The following is a 27,901-nucleotide window of genomic DNA, read 5'->3' on the forward strand; positions in this document are numbered from 1 at the left end:
CAGCTAACCTCTCACCCCTAATCAACTCATTAAAAAATTCCAGAAGCTTCTAGTATAGCCCCCTTTGGTTGCCCATGGCTGTGCCAAGACTTGCCCTTCAAGTTTGGTTCAGTTCAATTCATCAAATCTTTTATTAATTGTTTATTATCTGCAAGGCAAATGCTAGGTACTGGGGATTGTGGGGGGAGGGAGGGAACAAGAAGGGATCTGTACTTGTCCAAGTATGCAGTCTTTCTACAACTCTTCTGTAATTTAGTTTTAAATATTTCCTTGATGAATAGAGAAGTTGAGTGTTTTTTTCTCTAAGGGCATATAGCTACTGTGTGTCAGAGGTGGTACTTGAATGGAGGTTTTCTGACCATCAGGCCTGCTCTTTATCTACTATGTATAAGGAATACGAAGGCACTGAGAATATAAAGACAAAACAGAAAAGAGATCCTGCCCTCAAAGAGCTTAGATTGTCCTGGAGTAAGTTGCTATTGCTGCTGCTGTCACCATCCTTCTGACTCCTTGGAGTGAAGCCCAGAATGGTCAGGTTAGTTTGGGCCCATGACAGGGTTATCAGATAAGCTCCAACCCCAAAATCTATAAGTCTGACACTCATATTTGAGCCAAAACAAAACAGAATTCAATCGTGCACCAGCAATCTTACTTGCTTCTGCCCTGTTCACCATCTTGCCTGTGGTTCTGCTTAGAGCAGCGTAATATGATATATATTCCAGAGGCAGCATCATCTCCTATGATCCAACTGGTCAGATGCCAGAGGTTACATAACTAATATGTGGCAGTATCAGGTTTATAACAAAGCTGATAACTCATAACCCACAGCCACTCACCTGTGCCAAAAACATCTTGAGAGATCTTGTTTTTCACTATAAGCCAAACTATAATGGGTAAGAATTCTGCAGAGTCAAACTAACACATATTTCATTCAGATGCAGGTTCCATATAATCTGCAATTCATTAAAAAATCCATCCACTAATCCCTGCCTTCCTGACAGAGCATCTATTGTACATTGAGGCTGTTAGAAGGTGTTGGAAACAAAATGCATCACAAGACCTCCAGAAAGGTGGGAAAGATAAACCCTTCCTGGGATAAGAAGAGGATCTCCAAGCTACTGAATTGACAAGCAGAAATCAGACTTAAGAGTTGTGCAACCTTACCAAATATGGACAGAAGGAGATAAAGTGCCAAATGTATGAAGAGGCAGAAAGTGAAAAACAAATTCCAACAAGTAACTGAAGAATGTATGTGAAAGGCTATATAGGGTCCTATCAGAGATCAGCAAAGTAGGCAAGATGGCATCAAGCCCTGTGGACCCTCTGAAACACATGAATGTGTATGCACTGGGGAGAGGTTCAGGGTTTACACATCTTCTTAAGGGCAAAGGATATCCATGATGAAAAAAATTGCAGAAAGGTGACTGGTTTCCCTTCATTCCCTTGGGCATTTGTCACCTAGGGTTTAGTCAGTCCCCAGTATGGATTAGTAATATTGTGGAGTGGAAAAGAAAAGAAGAGATAATTAGGAAAGTATTTTGTTCAGTCCTGGTCTTGAGTAATTCAGGAAATTTGGCATTGCCTAAGGTTTTTCTCAATGAGTCAGTCAGTTAGTCAACAAGCATTTATTAAATGTAACGATGCCCTGGGGACTGCATGGCACGACTAGGGTACAAAGAAAGGCAAATCAGTCCCTGCCCTCAAGGAGCTCCTAGTCTAATGGCAGAGATAAATAAGAAAATAGTTAAGTAGCAAGGGACACATACAAAGCATTTGAAAGGGAAGACAATAGGATCTGGGGGTCTGGGAGTGTTCTGAATAGGGGGAATGAATGACAATAATTCAATTCAATACAGTTTAACAAACTTTAATTAAGCAACTGTTATGTGAAAAACATGAATGCTAGGTGCTGGGATCACAGACAAATTTTTTTTAAAGAAACAATTTTTCCTCTCAAGGAGTTTATATTTTACTTGGGAAATATGACATTTAGACAAATAAGTAAACGCAAGGTCACTTGTTGAGGATTGTTGTTGTTTGTCCTTCATTCTTAAAGAGGACCAAAATGACACCATGACATCAGGGTCAATGTACGGTGTGTCTACTGTGGCTGATCAAACCGATATGAGCTCAGAAGGCTCTACCATAAATAATATGCATGAATATTCAGAATAGATAGGTCTCTAAATTTGCATATCTTACATAACTTTTGAGCTACTTTGTTCTTTTCTGCTCATAGTACCTTCTTGATGCAGGCACACCATGCTGGATGGTCCTGTGCCAGTGTCTCCCATGCCTCATAATTGATACCAAAGCTCTTCAGAGAGACCTTGACAGTGTCTTTGTATGTTTCTTCTGACCTCTATGTGAGCTCCTGCCTTGTGTGAGTTCTCTGAAAAATTTCTTTTAGGCAAAAGTACCTTTGGCATTAGAGCCATTTGAAATAGATGACCTCTCTGCAGTAGAGTTTGAATACTTGGTGGTTCAGCTTCAAAAAGTACCTTGGCATCTCATCACCTTATCTTTCCAGGTGATCGAAATTTTCCTAAGACAACTCAAATGGAAGAGGTTCAATTTTCTGGCATGGTCCTGGAAGACTGTTCAGGTCTCACAGGCATATGACAATGAGGTCAGCACAATGGCTCTGTAGACCATCAGTTTGATAGGCAGCCTAATACCTCTTCTCTCCCACACCTTCCTTTGGAGCCTCCCAAATGCTGAGTTAGCTTTGGTAATGCATGCCTCAAATTCATCATCTATGTGTACATACCTGGAAAGCGTACTGCTAAGGTAAATGAACTTATTCAGAGCATTCAAAATATTTTCCATTTGTTGAAGATAAAGAACTAATGATAAGAGACCTGATAACAACCGAGAGGTAAAAATCATTGACTAGAATTAGGGTAGACACACTGCATTTAATAAGAATGTCTTTCCACTTTACCCAAAAAAGTTTTCACCCTGAAAACATTTGGTGTTTTTAGAAACTTTTGAAAAAGAATAAACTTTTGAGTTGAAATTTATGCAATTTAACCCAAATTATTGGAAACCACAGTGAGTTCAAAAGTCATTCTTCAGCACACTGTAAATTTGCAATAATTCTGAATCCAATTGTTTGAACTTCTGGGGAATTTGCACAGGCCAGGCTGAAATATTTATCAATAGATGAAAAGGCTAATTAAGAAAATTAATGATATGAAAAAGATATAGGAAGATTTAAAGCTATATAAGAGAGCCTACTTTATGGATCATAGAAATGGAGCTAGAAGAGATGTCAGAGGTCACCTAGTTCAAACACTTTATTTTACACATAAGACACCTGAGGCTTAGGTGGGCAATGACTTGACCTAGGAAGAAAGGTACTTGAACTTAGCTGCTCCACTATACTACAATATCTAATAGCAGTATTTTATAATTCAATTTCCCCTATCACAGCCTGTTAGGTGTCAGGCATTGTATATACATAAAAATAATATGCTCATTGTGGGGAGAAAATGGAGGGGCATTTAGTGCTTATTGCTTGCTCAGGACTGCACAAAGAATTGGAGACAAATACAAGCAAGCAAGATAATTCCTACCCACAACTAGCTGTAAGCACAAGCAAGGTGAGATTTTTGTTTTCATTTTGGAGTTTAGTTTCCTAGGCTCAGGCTAAACTGTAAACATCTGAAGGATCAATATCTTTTGAACCCTGATAATTCACAGCTTTGCTGAATCAAGTAGGTTTCATGCCTCCTGACTCTGAGCCAATCAGGGGTTGAGCCTTTGTTATATATTCTGGGAGTTTGGCATTTTGCTTTGGGAGTCTGCTCACGAGAAGGGTCTTTTGCTTTCCTGGTCAAGACTCTGAGTGGCCGTTATGTTCAGAACCCCCAGATTGCTTAAACATCTGTTCTTCCTCCATCCAGTGACGTATGTAAAGTATTTAGCAATATCGCTATATTTAGATTATTGGAGCCCTGTCTTTTGGTCTCTGTGCTAATTTCTCTGCTTGTATTTTCTGCAAGTTCAGGGTGCGGACCTTCCCCCTGAACTAGTGAATGTAATTAAAAGTAGGATTGTTAACTCCTTTTTGAGCAGTATTTCCTTTAAAAGCAGATCAAAGAACCTGTGCTAGCAGGCCATCCTGGGTGTACTAGGGTACTTGCTATTACACTAGCTTACATTCAAATGAGGGAAGACAACACATTAGGGGGGAGTTAGAAGCTTTTGAGGAGAGCCAAGATGAAGATGATGAGGGGTAGGCAAAATGCTTAGGAAGGAAGGCCTGTTTCTGGACAAGATAAGGTGAAAGCCTACCTATCATCTACATCACTCTTAAATATAAAGTAAGCCTCAACTTGTTCCTGCTTCTACTCCCTTGTCAAGACATTCTGATACCCTTGTTTGCAGCATTTGGGTTGATCTATGAAATAAAAAGAATGAAGGTTTTATAGCGGCCACTTTATAAATGCTTCTTTGTTTTATGGATTCTGTAATTGAGACTGGTTTCTTCAGACTTTACTGCACTATGAACTACTTTTATTACACTTGTTTTTCTTTATCTTTATTATATATGACCAGATTCATGATTGACTTTTGAAAAACAGATGTTAACAAGAGTTGAGCTAAATTTGGAGAAGTGAATTTTCTTTTCAATTCTGAATTTAATAAATATCCTCAGAAATCCATAATGAAAGTACAACAGAAAAAGAGAATTGCAAATGAAAAAGCAAATCTCCGTTATGTACAACTTTCCTTTTTAAAAAGGGGGAGGGAGCAGTGGAGGATCCACTGGCACAGGTACTGTGCTAAACAATTTACAAATGTTATCTTATTTTTTTTCTCACTTCAACCCTGTAAAGTGGGTGCTTTTATTATCCCCGTCTTACAGTTGGGGAAACTGAGGCAGACCAAAGTGAAGTGATTCATTGAGGTTTGCAAAGCTAATAACTGAGTCTGGATTTGAACTTAGGTCATCCTGACTGCAGACCCAACACTCTTTCTACTCTCCTGCTTGTCTTTCCTTCTGAATCTCCTTCAGTTCTTTTTTCTGCATTAAAAAAAAAAAACGTTTCAATGACTTTTCTTCTTTCTCTTTCTTTGGTGACCCTATTGCTAACCCCACTCTTCTTCCTTCCTAAAACAAATACAGGAATTTGTCATGTCCAAAAATGTGTGTCTCATTCTGCATCTTGGGTTCGTTACTCTACCATTTTTCTGGAAAGGGAATTTTCTGTAAAAAATGACATTTTAAAAGAACAAAGACTAATTTTTAAAAAGGTAAGTAAAAAAACATTATCTTTTCTTTACAGAGATCAAATTCCTAGTGTGAAACAAATTACATTCCCCCATTCCAAAAGTACGTGACCAAATGAAGAATAAAAAGCAGACTAACTGTGCTTATAAAATTAAGTGAACCAATGTGTTCATTCTTAATTAAGGTCTAGCAATATTCCCACAAACATGAGTGTCTTTGCTTTTTTTAATTAATAAAGAACAGTGGAAGGGAGTACTTTATACTTCTAAGGTATAAAGTACTCCTTGCTGCTGTTAGAAAAAAGAAAAGAATTCCCAAGTAAAACTGTAGAAAAATATCACTTCATCTTTTTTTCAGTTGTATAAACCACTGAAATTTCAAGTTTTTCTCCCACATTTCTTCTGGGCCTAGGTATTTATAATTTCCTTCCAACTTTGGATTTTCATTTGTCCAACAGAATAAACAAAAATATGGAATCTGTAAACTGGTATCTGTAAACCCGAGTTTTTAAAATGTTATTTTTTAAATACCAAGAAAAGCATTTACCCACACCCCAGAAAACAAAAGATTCTATATCAAATACCAAATCTTCATCTCACACCACACACGTGTATACACCGCTCTCAAAACTGCATCCTTCTGTAAAATATTCATATGTTGCGATCCCCCTCCCCTCCCCTCCATCACTTTTTGGTATCGATATTGCTCACTTGATATTACTTCCTATACATCTTCCCCAACCTTCACTCCCCACTGACCAGAGTAAGGAAAAGAGGTGGGAAAATACTTGTAACAAGTAAACTTAGTCATGCAAAACAAATGAAAATTATGCAAAATTATAGGTCTCTGTACCTTGTGTTCATCACCTCTCTGCTAGGAGGTGGGTCACATGCGCATCCCAGGACTTCTGGAGATATGATTGCTCATTGTTTTGATCAGAGTTTTTGTCTTTCAAAGTTGTTTTTCTTTACAATATCATTGTCCTTGTATAAGTTGTTCTCCTGGCTTTGCTCACTTCACTCTGGGTTGTTCATGTTACCCAAGATTAGCTTGGTTAATCACCTTTCTCTCATTTCTTGTAGGGTAAAATTATTCTGTTATATTGATTTACAATTTGTTCATTTGTTTCACCAGTTGTCTAAGAGACTCTAAGATACTCCCTTAGATTGTAATTCTTTTTTGTCTTTTTTCTTCCTCTTGTTTTTTCCCTTCCTATTTCCCTGTTTCCCACATATGTGCTTATATTTGACCTTCCTTTGTCTGTTTCAGATAAATGAGATTTATATGATGCCCACCCCACCCGCCCCTTCTTCCATATTTGCATAGTCTCACTCATCTCAATTATGAAAAGTGTCAAGCTATACACCCTTCTTCCTCCTTTCTATACTAGTTCGTTCTTGCCCTTGTCTTTCCTTCTTTTTCTCCTCCTCAAACAGTCAGAACAAAACCAATTCCCTCCCTATTTCTATTTAACTCCCTCAATACCATTTGAAGATATTAGAGATTCTGAAGGGAAACATTTCTTCACCCCCTATTAGAATGTTAGCACTATATCATCATATAACTTCTTCCAATTACTCAAATAAATTTATTTTTCTAAGTTTATCTGGACTTCTTGCATATCTGTTTCAAAGTTCCTGTTTAGCTCTGTTGTTTTCAACAAATTTCTCTATTTTGGTAGAAGAAACTCTTTATTAACTCAAATAATCTCATCACCAGGGAACTCATCTCATGGAAATAACTTCAGCTTTGCTATTAACACCTCATCAGCATCCTTAGCTGTTTCTTCCTCTCTGATTGGAGGGTTATAGGGCAGAGCAGAAATTAATTCCTCCTATAGCTTCATTTTAGCATTATGCTCCCTCCCACTTCTTTTTCCTTTTCAGCTTCTTTCTGCATATTGTCTTCCTTAGTGGAAAGAAATCACTGTAGTTTGTCATTGTATTTGTTAATCTGAGAATTTAAGGATTTTTCTCTGACTCTAAGAGGTCTGTTTAGGCAACCATCTTTGACACTGAACCCATTTATTTTTATTTTACAAAATAATTGACTATATTACACTCGTGACATACTGTGGACTTCTGTAGTATTTATAATTTAAATTATATTTATATATGGATATATAAATATATTTATATTGTATTATATATCATATATAATTTAAATTATATTTATAATTTTACTAAAAAGATGATGTTAATGGCAAGATGATCTAATACAGTTATCGAACTATATAGGATCTATCTTTCTATGACAAAAATCATTTTGGTGGTTGGCAGTGGGCTTATGGAATGAAATTGGATAATCTAAAATTCCCTAACTTTAAAGAATTCTCTAACATGATAGAAGAATAGGAGTCTAGTGTGTTTTTGTGTATACTTTTGCCATACTCTGAGACCTGGTATGTAGTCATTAGACAAAATGGGTTGCTTGTGAGATTTTTGAATTTCATTCTTATGGCACACAGTATGGGAGGTCACCAGAAAACCTTTAGTGTTTGAGAAAGTAAAAAGAGAGTTAAAAAAGGAGAAGAATGTGAGGATGAGAGACAAAGCTTGATAAAGATATTGGGATAGTGATGGTGCATTACATGAATAATTAATTAATAAATTCAACAAATACATATTAGTTATTGTGTAGAAGACCTTATAGAAAAACACACATTAAGGTAGGGTCTTTACCCTCATGGAGCATCTCCAACATTTGTCACTTTCCTTTTTTGTCAACTTGACCAATCTGATGGATGTGAGGGAGAAGCTCAAAGATGCTTTAATTTGTATTTCTTTAATTATTAATGATTTGGGGCATTTTTTCCCAACCTGGCTATTGATAGTTTGGATTTCTTCCTTTGAAAAATGGCCTATTTATGGGCAGCAGAGTGGCAGATCAGAGTGATGTTTACAGTAGATTACTACAGTAACTGTGGGCCACATGGTGTGGAAAGAAGAAAAGCAAGAGACGGGGACAAGAAAGGCAAGAGGTAGGTAAGGCTCCTAAGGCAATGGTATGGTCCTACTCTTGAATCGTAGCAACTTATCTTTGAAATATAACATAGGTAAAGTAACTTAGGCAAGATAAACAGGAATTCTTAAAAACAGGAATTGTGGCAATTTAGGTTTCCATTTGTTTCAAGAACACAGATACAGTTTTTATTATGTGACAGAGTTGAAAAAGCAATAATCTTGGAGTCAGAAGACTTGGGAATGAATTCCTGCTCTAACCCATATTAGTTGTATGACACTGGCAAGTCCCTTTCTTTCTCTGTTTCAATTTACAGATCTTTAAAATGGGAATAATAATACTTGCATTTCCTACTTCACAGATTTGTTTGGAGGAAAAGTCTTTGAAAACCTCAAAGCTAAATATCAATATGAATTATTATTGTTGTGATTATTGTGAACATACTTCCTTTCTCTATAATTATTTTTATTTGTGGGAAAAATATGTAGAGCTCTAAGTTCAGAATAGAGCAAGAAAGTACTACAAAATAAAACCAGTAAAAAAAAAAAAAGGTTGTTAACTCTTGAATAATTCTACTTGAAGAAGGCTGAGGAGAGAGATATGGACTGTACCTGTGATTTCATTGGTGTAGTGAACACCCAAGTGAGGAAACTCCCTTTATCAATGAGAAGAGAGACATACAGAGAGAAAGATAAAGGCAGAGATGGGAGGGAAGGGTTTAAGGCATAGAGACAGAGAGATAGAGACAGAGGAAGGGGGGAATTAGAGAGAGACATAGAGAAAGACAAAGGGGGAGGGGAAGAGAAAAATGGGAGGGAGAAAGAAGGGAGAAGGAAGAGAAGAGAGAAGGTGGGAAAAGGGAGGAAAGGAGGAAGGAGAGGAAGAAAAATATGCCTGGAATAAGTATGAAATAGAGACATGAATCTGTTATTTCCTCTATCAATCTCACTTTCTATCCCAGCAATCATAGTGTGAGTATGTTGCCTGATGGGTGTAATGCTAGAATCTCCTCTTCATCATAGCCTCAGATAGTATGTTCATTCTATTTAGACTTGTAGAGCTAAAGAGAGTTAACCTGTGTTGGCCTTCCTATCATTCTTGGTCAAATAGAAGGACCCTGATACATTTCCTTTGAATTTCATTGCCTCTTGGTGAAGCTAGAAGAAACATGTGGTGGTGTGATCATCATATAAAATATTCACATGTTTGTGTGAAGCCCTTTCTAGAGTATTTCCCTCATCTCTTTTCCTTCTAGTTTCCTCTGTATATGTTTTTGTTTTCTGCTATTTGAATATAAGTGCTTGTTGCCTTATAAATAACATAATGGGAAGTTATATAAAATAAATTATACATATCTTTGTTTGTATTGCAGCCTCTTCAGATCAGTCTACTGGCTGCCTCCTTTTAAAGAGACCCCATCTGCTTTCTAGATGCAGCTTTAAAAGCTATTACTAAGATTAGGTTGATTAATATGAAAAAATATTCTAAATCGCTATTGATTAGAGAATGCAAATCAAAACAACTCTGAGGTACCACATCTCACCAGCCAGATTGACTAAGATGACAAAACAAGAAAATGATAAATGCTGGAGAGGATATGGAAAAATTGGAACACTAATGCATTGTTGGTGGAGTTGTGAACTGATCTAACCATTTTGGAGAGCAATCTGGAACTATGCCCAAAGGGCTATAAATAAGTGCATATACTTTGACCCAGAAATACCACTTCTAGGGTTGTATCCCAAAGAGATAAGAGAAGTGGGAGGAGGACCTGTATGTACAAAAATATTTATAGCAGCTTTTTTTTTGTGGTGGCAAAGAATTGGAAATCAAGGGGATGACCATCAATTGGGGAATGGCTGAACAAGTTGTGGTATATGAATGTAATGGAATACTACTGTGCTATAAGAAATGAGGAGCAGATGGACTTCATAATAACCTGGAGAGACTTATATAAACTTATGCTGAGCAAGAAGAGCAGAACAAGGAGAAATCAGTCCACAATCAGACACAACATATGTGTGATAATTAACTTCAATAGGCTGGACTCCTCTCACCAATGCAAGGTTATAAGACAACTCCAAAAGACTCATGATGGAAAGAGATATCCACATTCAGAGAAAGAGATGCAGAGTCTGAATGCAGATTGATAAAAACAATTTGCTGTGTTTCTTTTTCTTGTTTTGTTTTGTTTCCTCTTTTCCACTGATCATTCCATCAGTTATAATCCTTTTTTACAGCCTGACTAATGATTAATGTGAAGATATTTGTAGATTATATATTCAAGTGCATGCTGCCATGATGGGGTGGTGAGGGGAGGGGAGGGAGAGGGGAAAATTTGAAACTCAAGGGATTGTGGAACTGAATGTTGTAAACTAAAAGTAAATAAACAAATCATTTTTTTAAAAGATTAGTTTTCTTAATATCTAGTTTTTAATATGTCTCCTTGCTCCCTTACTAAATACAATTTTATTGCAATATGATCCGAAAACAATCCTTTTAATATTTCTGCTTTTAACTATAAAATTTTTAGGGATGAAATTTTTATTATCAGTCTTTGTAAAGGTACCATGAGAGAAAAGTGTATTCCTTTCCATTTCCATTCAATTCTCTCCAGATATCTATCATCTAGTTTATCTAAAATTTTATTCATTTCCTTAACTTTTAAATTTATTTCTTGGCAAGATTTATCTATTTCTGAGAGGGGAAGATTAAAGTCCTCTACTACTATAGTACTATTATCTATCTCTACCTGTAATTAACTTTTCTTTCAAAAATTTAGATGCTATAGTATTTGATGCATCTAGGTTCACTATTGATGTTGCTTCATTGTCTATGGCACCTTTTATCAAAATGTAGTTACCCTGTTTATCTTTTTTAGCTAAATCTATTTTAGCTATAACTTTTTATGAGATCCTAATTTCTACCCTTTCCTTTTTTGTATCTGTTGAAGCATAATACATTCAATTCCAACCCTCCATTTGAACTCTATGTGTATTTCATTTTAAAATGTGTTTCTTTTAAGCAATATATTCTTAGATTCTGATTTTTAATCTATTCGGTTATCTGTTTCCATTTTATGGGTGAGTTTATCCCATTCACACTAAAAGTTATAAGTACTATTTGTGAATTTCCTTCTATCTTATTTTTACTCAGTATTTTCTTTCTCAGCTTCTCTTTTTACCCTATCCCTGTTACCTTATATTTTCCCCTTACCATTTTATTTCTTATTTTACCCATTCTTCTAAAAGTGCTTCCATTATCTATTCACCTAATCTTAAACTATACACCCTTCTAAACAAATATGATACTGATGCCTAAACCAGGAAGAGTAAAAACAGAAAAAGAAAATTATAGAAAAATTTCATTAATGAATTTGGATGAAAAAATTCTATATAAAATATTAGCTAAAAGATTTCAACAATATATAACAAAGATTATACATTATGATCAAGTGGGATTTATACCAGGAATATAGGAATGGTTAACATAAAGAAAACTATTAATATAATTCATTATATCAATAATAAAAGTTAAAAAATCATAATTATATCAATAGATGCAAAAAACTTTTGATAAAGTTTAACTCATTTCTATTAAAAACACTTGAGAGTATTGGTATAAGTGAATTCTTTCTTAAAGTGATAAAAGAAATTTATCTAAAACCATCACCAACCATTATTTGTAATGGGAATAAACCAGAGACCTTCCCAGTAAGATCCAGTCTGAAACATCTGTCACCAATATTATTCAGTATCATATTGGAAATCCTAGCAATAAGAGGAGAAAAAGAATGGAAAGAATCAGAATAGAGAATGAGGTAATAAAACTCTTTTTGTAGACAATATGATGATATTCTTGGAAAGACCCAAAGACTCAAGTAAAATGTTCATTGAAACAATCATTTTAACAGAGTAGCAGGATATAAAGTAAATCCACATAAATCATTAGCATCCCTATATATCACAGATATGGTGGTAAAGAACTGGAAATTATAGGAATGTTCATCAATTGGGGCTGAACTAGTTGTGGTATATGAATGTGATGGAATGCTACTGTGCCATAAGAAATGATGAGTTTGATGATTGTAGGAAAACATGGAAAGACTTACATGAAGTAATGAAGAGCGAAATGATCAGAACCAAGAGAACATAATACACAATAACAGCAATATTGTTTTAAGAATGACTTTGAGCAAATAAGTTATTTTGTCTATTATAAATACCCAAATAAAGTATGAGATATATTAGAAAGATGCTACATGCATCCAGAGAAAGAACAGATAGATAGAATTATTTACAGGATAATTTTACATATATATGCATGTATACACAAAAAACATATATATGTGTGTGTATATATATATATATATATATATATATATATATATTTACACATATTTGTATCTAATGCTAGCCATCTCTATAACATGGTGGGAGGGAAGAATAAAAAAGAAAATTACATGATAATTTTGTTGTATATTTGAAAGCAATAGCAAGTTGTGCATAGTTTCATATATAATCATCCTTTTATTGTACTATGTTATGGGAATGCTTGTTTTATTCCATAAATTAAAAATAAAATAAAATAAATAAAATAAAGGATATACTTTATGAAAGAGTTCAGAGATGTCAAGATAAATTTTGATTACACTTGTTTTTAACCTTATAGAACCTAAACTTTTACATTGGTTTCAATCGATTGACATATACTAAACACTAGAACATCACAGATCGAAAAGAAGGACTAATTGTGACTTCAGGATGATCTTTTCTGAAGGTCATTTGAGAGTTGGTAGATATTATAAATAAGATATCATAGATGTCATCTTGTACAACCGCCCACTCTATGTGGGAATTCTGTTCTTTCAAAATGATTTTATCGATTTATTGGATCACCTCCGTTACCAAATTTATCCTCCCCTCTCTACATTATGAGCTATCTGCTATAACAAAAAATAAAAAGAGAAAGAGAAGAAAGCAGTTCAACAAGTCTAATCAAGACATCAACTGAATCTGACAATTGACTCAATGTTCCATATTCCTTCCAGTAAAGGTACAATTTTCTCATTTTTTTCTTCAAAGATAATCTCAATAGTTAAAATCAAGCAACATTCAGTTTATATTTCCCCATCCTTTCCATTTCCATTGCTGTACTCATCAAGTGTATTTTCCTGGTTCTTCCTACATCTCTTTGCATTAGTTCTTAGTCTTCTCATGATTCATTATTTCTTACACTATAGACGTGATGAATCCCTTCTATACTAGTCTAGACAGATGGTCATCCAATTTCTATTTCAACACTTCCCCATCATGGGGAGTTTAATATGTCATGAAGCAGCCACTCCATTGTCCCATGGCTTTTATTGTTTAAAAAAATACTTCCTTAAATTGGGTCAAAGTCTGCTTCTATTTAATTTCCACTCACTTTCCTTATTTCTGTCTTATGGAGCTCTACAGAATGTGGTTTATCTGTGTGCACATTTAGTTCAATTCACTTCTTGACAATTCTTCACATATTTGAAGATAGTAAAGATCTTGGATGAGAGTATATTTTGGTTATAGTAGTGTTTGATATCAGGAAACACATTGATTTTCTTCCCACCCTGAAAACTGAAGATTTTATGTATATGTAAAAAAAAATCTCCATAATTTCATGAGGCAACATGGTTTGTTAGAAAGAATATTGGATTAATAGTAAAGGAATTTCTATTTTTAGCTCTCTATTTAACTGAGCAACCTTGGGCAAGTCTTTCTCTCTTTTTGGCTCTCAGTTTCCACCTTTGTGAAATGACGGGATTGTAATAGCTTCCAGCTTCAATATCCCATAATTCTACAAATGTTCATTCATATTTCATCATATGTTCATTAACATTAATAAAGAACCTTGACTACTTGTTGTCTCTCTCCTATTTTGGTTCTATGTGATAGAATTCCTAGAATCTTCTAAGGGAACCTTGGCAAGTCATCAGTTTTCTGATTTTTTTTTTCTTATAGGGAGACAGCATGGTATAATGGGAAGATTGTTGTTTTAAGAGTCAAGAAACCTGCTCTTTAATCTCAGTTCTGCCACCAACTAGCTGTGTGACATTGGACAAATCACTCACTACCTTTGGGCCTCAGGTCCCTTATGGGTAAAATGATGGAATTAAATTAGATTAGCTAAAAAGTACCTTTAAACTCTAACATTTTATTACTGAGTCAGTTTTATTTCTGGATTGTGAATCAGAAACATTGCTTTTGTTATTTATACTACTTGTATAAATGAATGGGTACATTACATTCTTGCTCCAAGGAGCTTCATCAACAGGGCAGTTCATGCTTATTTTTATATTGTGCCTGTTATCAGTGGTGAATGTGACTATCCATTGTCTATATTGGACCTGACCTTTCCAGTCTTGGATCCCACCTGGGGCCAGCATAAGAATAAATAAGGAAACCTTTGATGTCTTCCTGTGTTTATATAGTGTGGGGCTGTGAGGAGGAGGAACAAGGACTCAGACACTCCCTATATCAAACACAGGCTACCAATATTGTATGTACTTTTCACCCTCAGGTCAGTCTCCTCATTGTCCCAGTAACACCCTGTGCCTTTGTATATGCTGCTCCAGTCAACTGAAATGCCCTTCTCTCTTCCCTCCATTTATTTCATTTCTACCCATCCTTCTACTTAAGTTTTACCTCTTCCATGAAGCCTCCTCTGACTAGTACTGTATTTACTTTTCTCCTTTTTCTATGATATCCTATAGTATTCACAGCCTGTATCAAACAGTCTAACACTTTAATTAAATATGTTCATTGTCTCTTTTTCACAATGGCTTTGTCTGAGTTACCTGTTTCCCCAACTCTGTGAGGGAATCCTTATGCCTTATACCTACTTTTTGTCTCCCACAACCTTCTAACTATGCTAAGCATGTGCGTGTCTATCTCCCACAACCTTCTAACTATGCTAAGTGTGTGCTCAATAAATGAAGGCACAGAATTAAAGGTACCACGCCTATGATGACATGCTTTTAAAATGTATTGGCTAGGGTGGCTAGGTGGTGCAGTAACTAGAGTGCTGGCCCTGGAGTCAGGAGGACCTGAGTTTGGATCTGGCCTCAGACACTTAATGCACACAAACAAACATGTGACCTTGGGCAAGTTACTTAAACCCAATTGCCCTCCAAAAAGCAAAAAAAAAAAAAGTATTGGCTAGTTGTATTGAATTTATTTTCCCTCTTATTCTTTGTTTTAAAGAGCTTCTCTCTTGTAGTAATGGGATGTATTGTGAATGTAGATTCTATAAAAACAAAATATATCAATAAAAACTTATTAAAGAAAATCTCTTTTGGGTGATTTATAGTTGGGTGTCCCAAAAGGAAGATTTGTGGTCACTTGGAAAAGCAAAAGGTAATTGGATAACTGATGGATATCATGTGTACTTGTAGCAGCAAGCACCCCAGTGTCCCCAGTGTTGCTGCCACCACAGGTTCTTAGATCTGCTTTGATAAAGGAAAGCAACTCAAAATGGGTTAACAAGCTTACTTTAATCAGTCAAATATGTATCATTCACCTAGTTCAGGGGAAAAAGGTCAGCACCCCGAACTTCAGAATATACAGACAGAATTATCAAGTAGACAGGTTTCCAAAACTGTCCAACCATTACATCCATACCAAATCAACATCTGGGTTTTTCAAAGCCGAGGGGGGGGCTCTCAACAACAGATTCCCAGAATCCAGATCCAATCACAGAACACTTCTCAAAGTGAGCCCCAAAACTAAGCTACACATCAGGGCTTATATAGTCTTCTCCTGGCTCAGAGAATGTAACAACCTTATTGACCCACTGGCCAATCAAAAAGTATCTACTGAAAAACAAGCCTCCCACCCCAGGCTCCAGGTGCACTTTAGCCTAGGGGCAGGGAAGATCTTAAAAATTTACATTTCCATTACAATACTCCACTGATATCCACTGGTGTATGGCAAGAGAAAGTGAAGACAGTTGTCAGTAGGTTGAATGGATTCTGGGTATTGAATTTGTTGGCAGAAATGGATGTTATGATATGCATGTTGGAAGGAATGCTCATATTGATGGGATCACGGATCCATTTGAATACTTATTCAAATATGATATATGTATGCATTAAGTTGATCTCTGCTGTGATTCTCCTCCATGAACCACTAGTTTAGCAATACTGCTGCTCAGGACCTTCTATTTCTATGCCAAATAAATTGTGATAGAATAGACAGCCCACCAGATATGAATTCAGAAGATTTGGGTTCAATTCCTGGCCTTGGCACTTAATTAATTAATTAATTAATTTAATACAGGAGTGACCTTGGATAAATTCCTCAATCTCTCTGAGCCTCAGTTTTTTCATCTGTAAATTGGGAAGGGGGGGGTGAAGATTGTACTAGATGACTTCTAAGTTCCTTCCCAGCTCTTAATTCATAATTCCACAATAAGAGTTTTTAAAAAGATTTTCTAGAGCAGCTGTGAAGTAGAAAGAGTAGCAACATGGCAGCCTAGGGTGAAGCGCCTTCTTTTCTGTACCTATAAGGGCACATTGCCAGAGCTATCACAGGCTGTAAGGGCATAATGAAGCTCACGGTGCACAGAAACATACAATGTGACCTTGTTCAAGAGCACTTGCTTCTTCTGAAACCTTCCATGTAATGAAAGGATTCTGTAGTCCCAATAAAATACCTGTAGGAATTCCCAGGTTGATCAAGAGTCCCCAGGTTGAGAAAAATCTGTGACCAAAATTTTCCAAGTCTTGCCTCATTCCAAAGCTCACATGTTTTGAAAAGAATCAACCAAATCATTCAGCCAGACTTTATAAGGGGCTGGAGGTAGAGTTTGCTAATTACACTTGTTCCATTTCTGAGATGCAAAACCCTTATATGACTGCAACAAAATATAACTTGGGAACATTTGAGAACATAAAAGTGATATTCTTGTGGCAGGGATAGAAGGAACATGAGACCTAAGTATGACATGTCAAAGGGCTTACTAAAAGCCCCAAACTCCAAAGAACATGGCATATTCACAAAAGAAGTAAATTACAAAGATAACTTTTGAGTCACTGTGGCATTTTCTTCAACTGGAGTCTCTTTAGCATTCAAGCTTAAGGCTGCCTGTTCTATAGCTCCTTTATGTGCATGTGCACATACATAACACAGTAGCTTAGTGAAATCACCATTGGGTACAAATATTTCTAACTATGTTGGGGTTATCAGACATATTTCTTCTATTCTCCATACCCATGCCCTGTCCAATATAAGCCATTGTTCATAACTCTGGCACAAACTTGGCAGCGAGGCTGAATTTGCTGTTTTCTTGCATTAAACTCTTCCATCCAGCTGTATCTGTTTTAGGGGGAACTGAACAGCTTTGCACTCAACTCTCTTGCTTCCCAAGGGTACTGAAAACTCATGGGGAGCTCATAATTTATCAGGCAGTGAAAAATAACTGAGACTGTCATGTTTCCCAGAGTGTGTAAGTTCTTTGGAGTCCAGAATCACATTAAAACATACTATATCACTTCTTACCATCTTCTTATGTGAGTTTGACAGGAGAATGTCCAGAATCATCACCTATCCAAATGATAAAGCACTTAAATTTTCTTTCAAAGTGTTTTATCTCATTTGATCTTCCAAACAATGAGATATATATAATGCCAAGATGACTTCTGAAAGAAAAAGTAAGACTTAGAGGAAGTTAGGAGATTTATCCAAAGTCATGCTACCAGTTGAGAGAAAAATCTGACACTAGAACACATCTCTATATTCTTTGCCCAGTGAGCTTTGTAAATCACTTTCCCTCTCTGAGCCTCAGAGCCTTTATCTGTAAAATGGGGATAATAATAGCATCTACTTCATGGGTTTGTTGTGAGAATCAAATGACATAATGCATGTAAAACACTCTGTAAACTGTTATTATTACTCGAGTTTATTGAACCAACGAATAAATGTTTACTATATTCCAAGAACTGTGTTGATATGCAAAAACAAAAATTAAGACAGCCTCTGCCCTCAAAGCATTCATTATCTAATAAGGTGAGATGTATTGAGGAGTGGTGGCCAGGGTATAATAGGTTGGAAAATCACAAGGCTGGTGGAGTCATAGTGGAGTAGATTGACAAAACTTTTTTTAGTAGCAGCGACAATATTGATTTGATTATGTGTCCAGAACTGGAAAGCAGGATACATTATGGCAGGTTCTATTAATAGAATTCTTTCAAAGAGTTGAGCCTCTTGTGGAATTAAGTCAGTGATGATGCTGTAGCAGCAAGCACCCCAAGCCTCCCCAGGGTTGCTGCCACCACAGGTTCTTGGATCTGCTTTGATAAAGGAAAGCAACCAGTCAGATGTGTATCATTTACCTAGTTCAGGGGAAAAAGGTCAGCACCCCGAACTTCAAAGTATACAGACAGAATTATCAAGACAGAAACATATCAAGTAGACAGCTTTCCAAACTGTCCAGCCATTACATCCATACCAAATCAATATCTGGGTTTCAACATCTGGGATTTTCAAAGCTGGGGGGCTCTGGACAACGGCTTCCCATAATCCATATCAAATCACAGAACACTTCTCAAAGTGAGCCCCCAAAACAAAGCTACACATCAGGGCTTATATAGCCTTCTCCTGGCTCAGAGAATGTAACAACCTTTTTGACTCACTGGCCAATCAAGAAGTATCTACTGAAAAACAAGCCTCCTACCCCAGGCTCCAGGTGCACTTTAGCCTAGGGGCAGGGAAGATCTTTAAATTTACATTCCCATTACAGATGCTTACCAAGGTCTTAGATCTTCAGCTCTAGTAGCTGTGTTGAATTTCTTGAGTTCTGCCTAGGATTACCTTATAGTTAGAAAGCTTGCAGAACTTGCAGTATCTGGGAAGGGATTTTTATCAACTGAAGACTTCCCTCCACACCCTAAATTCTTCAATATTTCCGGCATCTGTGAATTTACTGGTAGGGTACTCTTTCCATTGCAGTGAATCATACGCTGTCTATGCCTTAGAACAAGGATTCTTAACTTGAAGACTATAGACCTTTATGGTAGATTTCAGGGGGTCCATGAAATTGGTGGGGGGGAAATTATTTCTTTACTTTTACTAACCTTTAGTTTTCATTATCCTCCTATTTATTTTTAAGCATTTGAAAACATTATTCTGAGAAGGCGTCCATAGGCTTCACCAGTCTAACCAAGGAGTCAGTCAAATAGAAAAGATACTCCTCATGAACTGCTGTGCCTGGAAAACAAACCAAAACCCTAAAACCCATCTGCTGGTAAGGAGCCCCTCTGAATTTAGAAAGGCCAGTACTTAGATCACACACACACACAAACACACACACACACACACACTCACACACTCTAACACTAACAAATACACCACTCATTGTCCATCACTCAAAGTCTTTCCAGTTTGTTGAAACCTGCTAGAGCTGGCAGAACTTTCAAGAATGCTGGTTACCCAAATGGTATTCTGAAGCATTGATTGACCTTGAACTTGAGTGGGGATTCACTAAGTAAATGATAGCTAACTTTCAGCACTTGTATTGTCTCAGAGAGTATTGGTGCCTTTCTTCACTTGCTTTCAAAATAACCTACATATTTCCATGGAATAGCCAGACCTAGTTGTAAAACTTTGTTTTTAACCCTGTCCTCAGTCTTCTTCAATGGTCATCAACAATACTCAAAGTCTATTAACCTTTTCTGTTCTTTATTTTGGAAAGCCAATGCAAATTTTACTCCGGTGATTCAGATTATTCACCTGATGTACCAATGTGTGATTTTGTTTTGTTTTTAGTGAAATGTAGATTATAAGTAACTCCTCCAAAGTTACTCATGTGTTTGTTGGAATCATAACTCAGTGGTCAATTCAACCTCTGGTCCCTGACCCAGGTAAGTTCTGTCTCATCTCATATTCTGACCCAAAGAACAATGGAGGAGCTAGGAATGGAGCCCTGTCATTTACCTGGTGGGATGAACCAGGGATCCCTGTCATGTCTCAGCTGACATGGCTTATTATGCAGATTAGAAGAACCTTGAGACTTTCTATGGGATTTTTTTTATGGGTAACACCAGGATTGCATTGTCTCAGAGGACAGATGTATATTTGTGTGCTTGTCTGAAGAATGTTCTGCATGTTTTCAGGGAGTAGTCAGATTTAGTTGTAGAACTTTGCCCTTAGCCCTTCCCTCAGTCCTCCTGTATGCCAATCAACAATTGATTCATCATAAAGAAATGCATGTTAAGCATGTGGCTATACATTGTACAATGTTAATCCTTGAGCAAATACAACTTCTTAGACCCATTTTCTATCTTTTAAACATTTACAACCTAAGATTGATACACTATGGAGAAACCAATGTATATCTGATTTTTTTTGGAGGGGGGAAGGCAAAGGGATTGGGGTTAAGTGACTTGCTCAAGGTCACACAGCTAGTAAGTGTGGTAAGTATCTGAGGCTGGATTTGAACTCAGGTCCTCCTGACTCTAGGGCTGGTGCTCTATTTACTTGTATATCTGATTTTTTTAAGGGTACATCTTCTGGAGAATGGTTAGAACAACCTCCACAAACTCTGAGTAATAATACACTACCTTTCTTTTGCTCCTTTAAGAAAATTTTTTTAGCAAAGTTTTACTATGAAGCACTCACAGAAGGGTTACAATCAAAAGAAGAATTTTCCAAGTTTTCAGGAACTTTTTAAGTTAGCCCTCATGTTCCTAATTGGAAGATTATAGGATATTAAGTCTTAATTCTTCTCTTTTTTGTTCATCTGTCTGATCTCCTTTCTACTTAGACTTTGTCTATAGAATCAACAGCTTTTTGCCTGGAGATGTTATCTCATTGCTCTCAATGAATCTAGTTTGGCAAAATGACATCTCAGACCTTGGCTTCCAGGTCCACCTGCCACAGTCAGACATTGCTCTTTCAAATCTGACTCCCTAGGCCACAATGAGTTCTTCTTGTCTTCCTGGTCATGACTTTGGGAGAAGCTATTGCTTTGCCTACCTGACTCTTCTGGTATCTTGTGGTTGTGGTCAATATCTTTATTTGTAGTCACCTTTTCTCTATGCAATGGCTGTGAACTGGCATTTAGACCTTTCCTCTCTGACAATTACCATCACCTAGTACAACACCCACCAGATTTGAAAATGACTCAGAACTTGGGAGGGATAGTTAATGGAATCATATTTCAAAATTATTTCAGCAAGCTAAAAACCAAAGTCAAATCCAAGAGTAACAAATTTAACAGGGATACAAATTCACGATTTTGGTTTAAAAAACTATCAAAAAGGATAACTGGTATAATTGAACTGGCAGTACTTCATATGAAAAAGGTACTGAAAATTTTGGTTGACCAAGAAGATTAATATGAGGCAAAAATCTAGGTGCTAAAAAACATAATTTAATTTTCAATAGAAATGGAATGTCTCAATTAATAGATATAATAATTCCAGTATGATGCACTACCCTGGTCAAATGCCATCTGGAGCATTATCATCTATTTGTAATCATTAAATTGTAAAGGAAGATTGGCAGGCTATATTCCAGAGGAGGGTTATCAGGATGGTAAGGGTTCTTGAACCTACATCATATGAGTTATGTTTAAATTATAATGATAGTTCCTATGTACATAGTACTATACAGAGTATTTACTTCACCATAATCTTCTTAGGTAGATGGTACAACTATTCATGTCCTCCTTTACCTTACAGATGTGGAAACTGAGGATTGGAGAAGTTATGTTACTAGTTCAAGGACACACAGGTAGAAATGACAGAATTCAAATTCAAGTCTTCTGACTCCAAGTCTAGTGATATTTCCAGTTCCACTATGCTATGCACAGGCAGTTATGTAGTGCAATGGATAGAGTGTCAGGCCTGAAATCAAGAAGACTCATCTTCCTGAGTTCAAATGTGCCCTCAGACGCTTACTAGCTGTGTGATCCTGGGCAAGTCGCTTAACTCTGTTTACCTCATCTGTAAAATGAGCTGGAGAACAAAATGGCAAATCATTACAGTAACTTAGCCAAGAGAACCCCAAATGGGGTCATGAAGAGTCAGACATGACTGAAAAATGACTGAACCACAATACACTATGCTCACTTATTAGAAGGCAAGGATGTTTTTAGCCTAGAAAAGAGATGGTGAATGAGAAAAATATAACCACAGACATAAGAACTTGAAGGTACCTCAGAGACCATCTAGTCTAACCTCCTCATTTTATAGATGAGCACAAGAAGGCCTAAATAGATTGTGTAATTTGTTCAATATTAGAGCAATAGTAAAAGACAGATTTTAAATCTGGGTAGTCCAGGGATGGCTAGGTACTTCAGTGAATAGATTGGGGCCTGAGTCAGGAGGACCTGAGTTCAAATTCAGCCTCAGACACTTAAGACTTACTAACCATGCAACCTTGGGCAAGTCGCTTAACCCCAACTGCCCTCCAAAAAGCAAATGAATAAATGAATGAATGAATGAATGAATGAATGAATGAATGAATGAATGAAAGAAATCTGCATAGTCTCTGACTCCAGAGACTATGCAGTTCACATTCAGTCACAATTTCTACAAATATCTCATAGTCCCTGCAAGGCAGAATCCATTTTTCAGTTTTGTACTAGAGAGTACAACTAGAACCAAATAAGTGTAAGATGCAGGGAGGCAGAATTAAGGTCATATGAGCCAGGGTTTTGCTGATAGACATTTAACAATAAGCTCTGGGGAAGGGGAGGAGAAGTATGCATACAACATATTTTTTTGTTTGTTTTTTTAATTAAATTTTATGTTTATTTTTAGTTTACATCTTTCATTTCCACAAGATTTTGAGTTACAAATATTTTTGCTGTCTTTCCCCTACACACCCCCCCAAACAGTGATCCCACTGTATACCCCCTCCCCCAATCTGCTCTCTCCTATGTCCTCCCCCACTTGCCCTCTGACTTTCCAGTAGGGCAAAATGGATCTCTATACCCCAGTGCCTCTATATCTTATTTCCCAGATGCATGTGAAAAAATTATATATATATTTCTTTTTAAACATTTGATTTTTAAAACTTTGAATTCCAGATTCTTTCCTTTCCTCCCTCGTTACCCACCTTTACTGGGAAGATAAGTAATTCAATATAGGTTGTACATGTGTAGCTATGCAAAACATTTCCATAGTGGATATATTGTGAAAGACTGACTATTTTTCTCTCCATCCTATCACACACCCCACTTGTTCTATTCTCTAGTTTGATCCTGTCCCTTTTCAAAAGTGTGTGCTTCCAACTTTCCTCCCCCCCAGCCTGCCCTCCCTTTCATCATCCCCCCTCTTATCCCCTTCCACCCTACTCTCCTGTAGGGTGAGATACCCTATTTAGTGTGTATTTCATTCCCTCCCTAAGCCAAATTCAATGACAGTAAGTTTGACTCATTCCCTTTTGCCTTCCTGTTCTTCCCCTCCATTGTAACAGTTTTTGCTCACCTATTTTATATGAGATAATTTACCCCATTCTGTTTTTCTCCATCTCCTCTCATTATATTCCTCTCACCTCCCAGTTTCACCTTTTAAGTATCATCCCTTCCTATTCAATTGGTCCTGTGCCCTCTATGTATGTATACATGTACACATATATACACACACTCACATATGTATTCATATGCCCGTATACTCTCCTATATAGATATATATGTATGTATACATAAATACAATATATACATACATATGTATATATATATGTGTGTGTTTGTGTATACACACATTTCTATTCCCTTTAATGATTCTCATATTGAGAAAAGTTTCGTAAGTTACAATTATTGTTTTTTCATGTAGGAATGTAAATAGTTCAACTTTGATAAGTTCCTTATGATTTCTTTTCCCTGTTTACCTTCTCATGCTGCTCTTGCTTCTTGTATCTGAATATCAAATTTTCTATTCAACTCTGGTTTTTTCATCAAGAATGCTTGAAAGTCCTCTATTTCATTGAATGACCATATTTTCCCCTGAAACATGATACTCAGTTTTGCTGGGTAGGCAATTCTTGGTTTTAATCCCAGCTCCTTTGACCCCCAGAATATCATATTCCAAGCCCTTTGATCCCTCAATGTAAAAGCTGCCAGATCCTGTGTAATCCTGATTGTGTTTCCATAATATTCAAATTGTTTCTTCTTTGATGTTTGTAATATTTTCTCCTTGATCTGGCAATTCTGGAACCTGGCTATAATATTCCTAGGAGTTTTCTTTTGGGGATCTTCTTTCAACCTCTATTTTGCCCTCTGGTTCTAAGATATCAGGGCAATTTTCCTTGAGAATTTCTTGAAGGATGATTTCTAGGTTCTTTTTTTGATCATGGCTTTCAGGTAGTCCAATAATTTTAAAATTATCTCTCCTAGATCTATTTTCCAGATCAGTGGTTTCTCCGGTAAGATATTTCATATTGCCTTCCATTTTTTCATTTGTTTGGATCTGTTTAATAGTATCTTGATTTCTCATAAAGTCACTAGCTTCCATTTACTCCAATCTAATTCTGAAGGAATTCTCTTCAGTGAGCTTTTGAGATTCTCTTTCCCTCTGATAAATTCAGCTTTTTAAGGCGTTGTTCTCCTCATTAGCTTTTTGAGCCTCTTTTGCGATTTGAGTTAGGCTATTTTTTAAGGTGTTGTTTTCTTCAGTCAGGTTGTTGACTCTCTTTTCCTGATTTTCTTGCATCATTTTCATTTCTCTTCCCAATTTTTCCTCCACTTCTCTTATTTGCTTTTCAAAATCCTTCTTAAGCTCCTCCATGGCCTGTAATAAATTCATATTTTTCTTGGAAGGTTTGGCACAGGAGTTCTGACTTCATTGTCTTCCTCCTGTTCCATGTTTTGATCCTTTTTGTCCCCCCAAAAGGAATCCAAAGTCATAATGCTGTACTTGCTTTGCTTCCTTTGCTTGCTCATGTTGCCACTCAATTATTTGACTTTTGAGCTTTTTGCCACAGTAGAACTCTTCTTCCAGGGAAGAGAGCCCTATCCCACATCTCTGATGTTTTCTCAACTGCTGGAGCTATTAGTTGGCTGCCCTCTCGAAGCCTCCACTGGCTCTTGCACACTGGTCATGCACCCCAGGACCTCCACCCTAGATAGCGATCCAGATCCAAGCAAGTTAAAGCAAGAGCTATTACCCCTCAGCCTGGTTGCTTGGTCCCCCTACAATCTGCAGGCCAGGAGTCCTGAAGCAGCCATGGCAGCAGCCACTGAGCCTTAGCCACTTTTCCCTCTGGGGGCAGAGGCCAGAGCACACTCCCAGACCCCCTGTTCCCACAAAGTCCACACTGAACTCTTACTTTTTCTTTGGAATTTATGGGTTGATAATTCTGGAAACTGCCACAGCTGCTGGTGATCCACTGTCCCTAAGTCCCTCTAGCTGAGGCTGGTTGGGTCGCCTTAAGGCTAAAACTGAGGGCTCACGCAGGGTTGGTCTCTGCTCCCAGGGGGCTTCCATGAACCCTTCCTGTCCCCCTGCTGGGGTGTCTTCAGTGGCAGGTTTATTTCTATCTTTCACTTTGTGGGTTCTGTAGCCCTAAAGTTTGTTTAGAGTCATTTTTTATTGGTATTTGAGGTGGTTATGGAGGGAGCATATGGAGTTTTCCTGCTTCTTACTCTGCCATCTTGGCTCCACCACAACATAGTTTTATATTTAATCTGAATTATTAACATTTTCTCCACCACATTCTCAAGTCTAGAAAACCAACAAAATAATAAATCAAGACCTGATTTATGGTATTTGTTGATTTCTGATGTGTAAATTTAATGACTGAGAATTTAATTACTGGCTCTGCAGAGTTGGTTTTAGCTGGCTCCCCCAAACCACTGAATGTAAGCTTTCTAAGAATTAAAGGTTTCCAAAAATAGTATGGATGAATAGCAAACTCCTCTTTTACTAAATGTGATATGTGAATATCGACATGGGACACTGTAGAAGTGATTCCTTAATTGGGTGGGTGGTTGGACTAAATGATAAGAAATCTTCCTCTTGACTCTAAGATTCTCTGATTTTATGATTGTCTTAATATTGTATTAATTTGCACTGAATTGGCCTCCTCTAGATGTTTTATAGTATTGTCTTAACTTTATAAAAATATTTTCCCATAAGTATTGGAAATATTAACTGAAATAAATGAGGTGCAATTACTCTAAATTGATTCCGCAAACTTTGATATCAAAAGCACATCCCTACTAATTGACAAAATTTCTTTCTGGAAAAAAAAGTTAAACTCATACTAAATAAAGAAGCTCAAACCGAGGCTACATTATGGCAGAACAACCAGGACAAAATTGGAAAGTTCCATCAGCTGAAATGCTGGCAGATTGATATTTTCATTGAATTTTCCCCTAAATTGATTGAATTGACCAGATGTTTCTGTAGATAGAGAGTTGTGGAGAACTGAGGTAATCATCTGAAAAAAATGAAGCAAAGGCACCCTAGTGTTGTCGCATTTTCTGGATTTTTCTGGTGAGCTTGGGTAGTTTATTTTTAGCTTGAATTACCTCAGTAATTATATCATTTTTTCTTTTCCCTTTGGATACATTCAACCCAAATTTCCTCAAGTGGCTTTAGAGAACATTTTATATGTTTTTCTTTCCAAATCAAATCAATTGACTGATGTCAATTTATTCTTGCCTATAAAAGCCAATGATTGCATGAAAGCTTTTTTTTTCATTTCTGCATATTTACTTATTTACCTCCTCCCCTCCACCTTTTCCCCCCACAGGAGCTACACAGGAGTGTGAGAGAGATATGAAGATGCTATGAGAATGATTCCCCTCTCCTCTTCCGAGCTTGCACACCTATCAGAGACAATAGTAAGTAACCAAGCTAAACAAAATTTCATAGTGCAAAGATGACCTTTTGTGTATAATGAAATCAAACTTGGAACTTTGAATGGTGAGTTTAACCCACTAGTAACTAGAGTAGATTTTTTGGCTGAGAAAACTAGGATTTTCAAGTATCATTTTAATTCTTTCAGGGAAAAAAGACAAAACAGATTCCTTCCTGGTGGCAGCAAGATCACAAAGGAGCACCCCAACTGTCTACTTGCTTTCATCTGGTGCAAAAGACACAAAAGCACTGCTTCAAGTGTTCCCCTGCTATGAATTCAAAGGGTACAATGAAGAGCCAAGCTGGCAGAATAGTGACTCTTGATGCTGGCTATTGCAGAGGGTACATGACTCCTATTTTATCAAAGCAATATGAAACCCTGCCCTTTACCCCTCACCCCTCACCTCCTTTTCCCCACTCCCATCCCCATTTGAAAAAAAAACTTTAGATAAAGAATTCATGTATATTTTTTAAAAAATGTTTTAAGGCGGCTATTGTTTGTTACACCATAGCTATTTACTATTCTTCACTGTCACCACCACGTAAAACAATTAATCTAACATTGAACTCTCTTTTGTAACAAAGAAAAATGGATAAGCAAAGCCAAATGGATATAAATAGCTATGTTTGATCATGGGTGTAGCATTTCACACCCAGCATCCACTGCTGCAAGAGGAGGAAAGAGAGTTTCATTCTCTGTTTTTTTAATTTTATGAGCTTCAGTTCATGTGCCTTTTACTATTGTTTTCATTTATATTATTGTACCCTTTTCTACCAGTTCTTACCAGTTCTCCTGGTGCTGGTCATGAGTCTTCCCAATATAGCTTTAGCTTAGATGCTTTTCAGAACAGCTAGGTGGT

General features: G+C 36.8%; 1 long non-coding RNA gene across 1 annotated transcript in view; it reads left to right on the forward strand.

Moving 5' to 3' along the window:
• LOC138141802 (uncharacterized) overlaps positions 1 to 27,901 on the forward strand; it is a 52,564-nt gene that overhangs the window by 22,810 nt on the left and 1,853 nt on the right. Inside the window, exons 2-3 of the long non-coding RNA XR_011163280.1 lie at positions 26,935 to 27,025; positions 27,190 to 27,383. This is a non-coding gene — a long non-coding RNA (uncharacterized lncRNA). The remainder of the gene's footprint in view (positions 1 to 26,934; positions 27,026 to 27,189; positions 27,384 to 27,901) is intronic.

Source organism: Petaurus breviceps, unplaced genomic scaffold, assembly GCF_028583685.1.
Source record: "Petaurus breviceps papuanus isolate PSGF00001 unplaced genomic scaffold, PetGlider_PUasm1.0 90491, whole genome shotgun sequence".
NCBI lineage: Eukaryota > Metazoa > Chordata > Mammalia > Diprotodontia > Petauridae > Petaurus > Petaurus breviceps.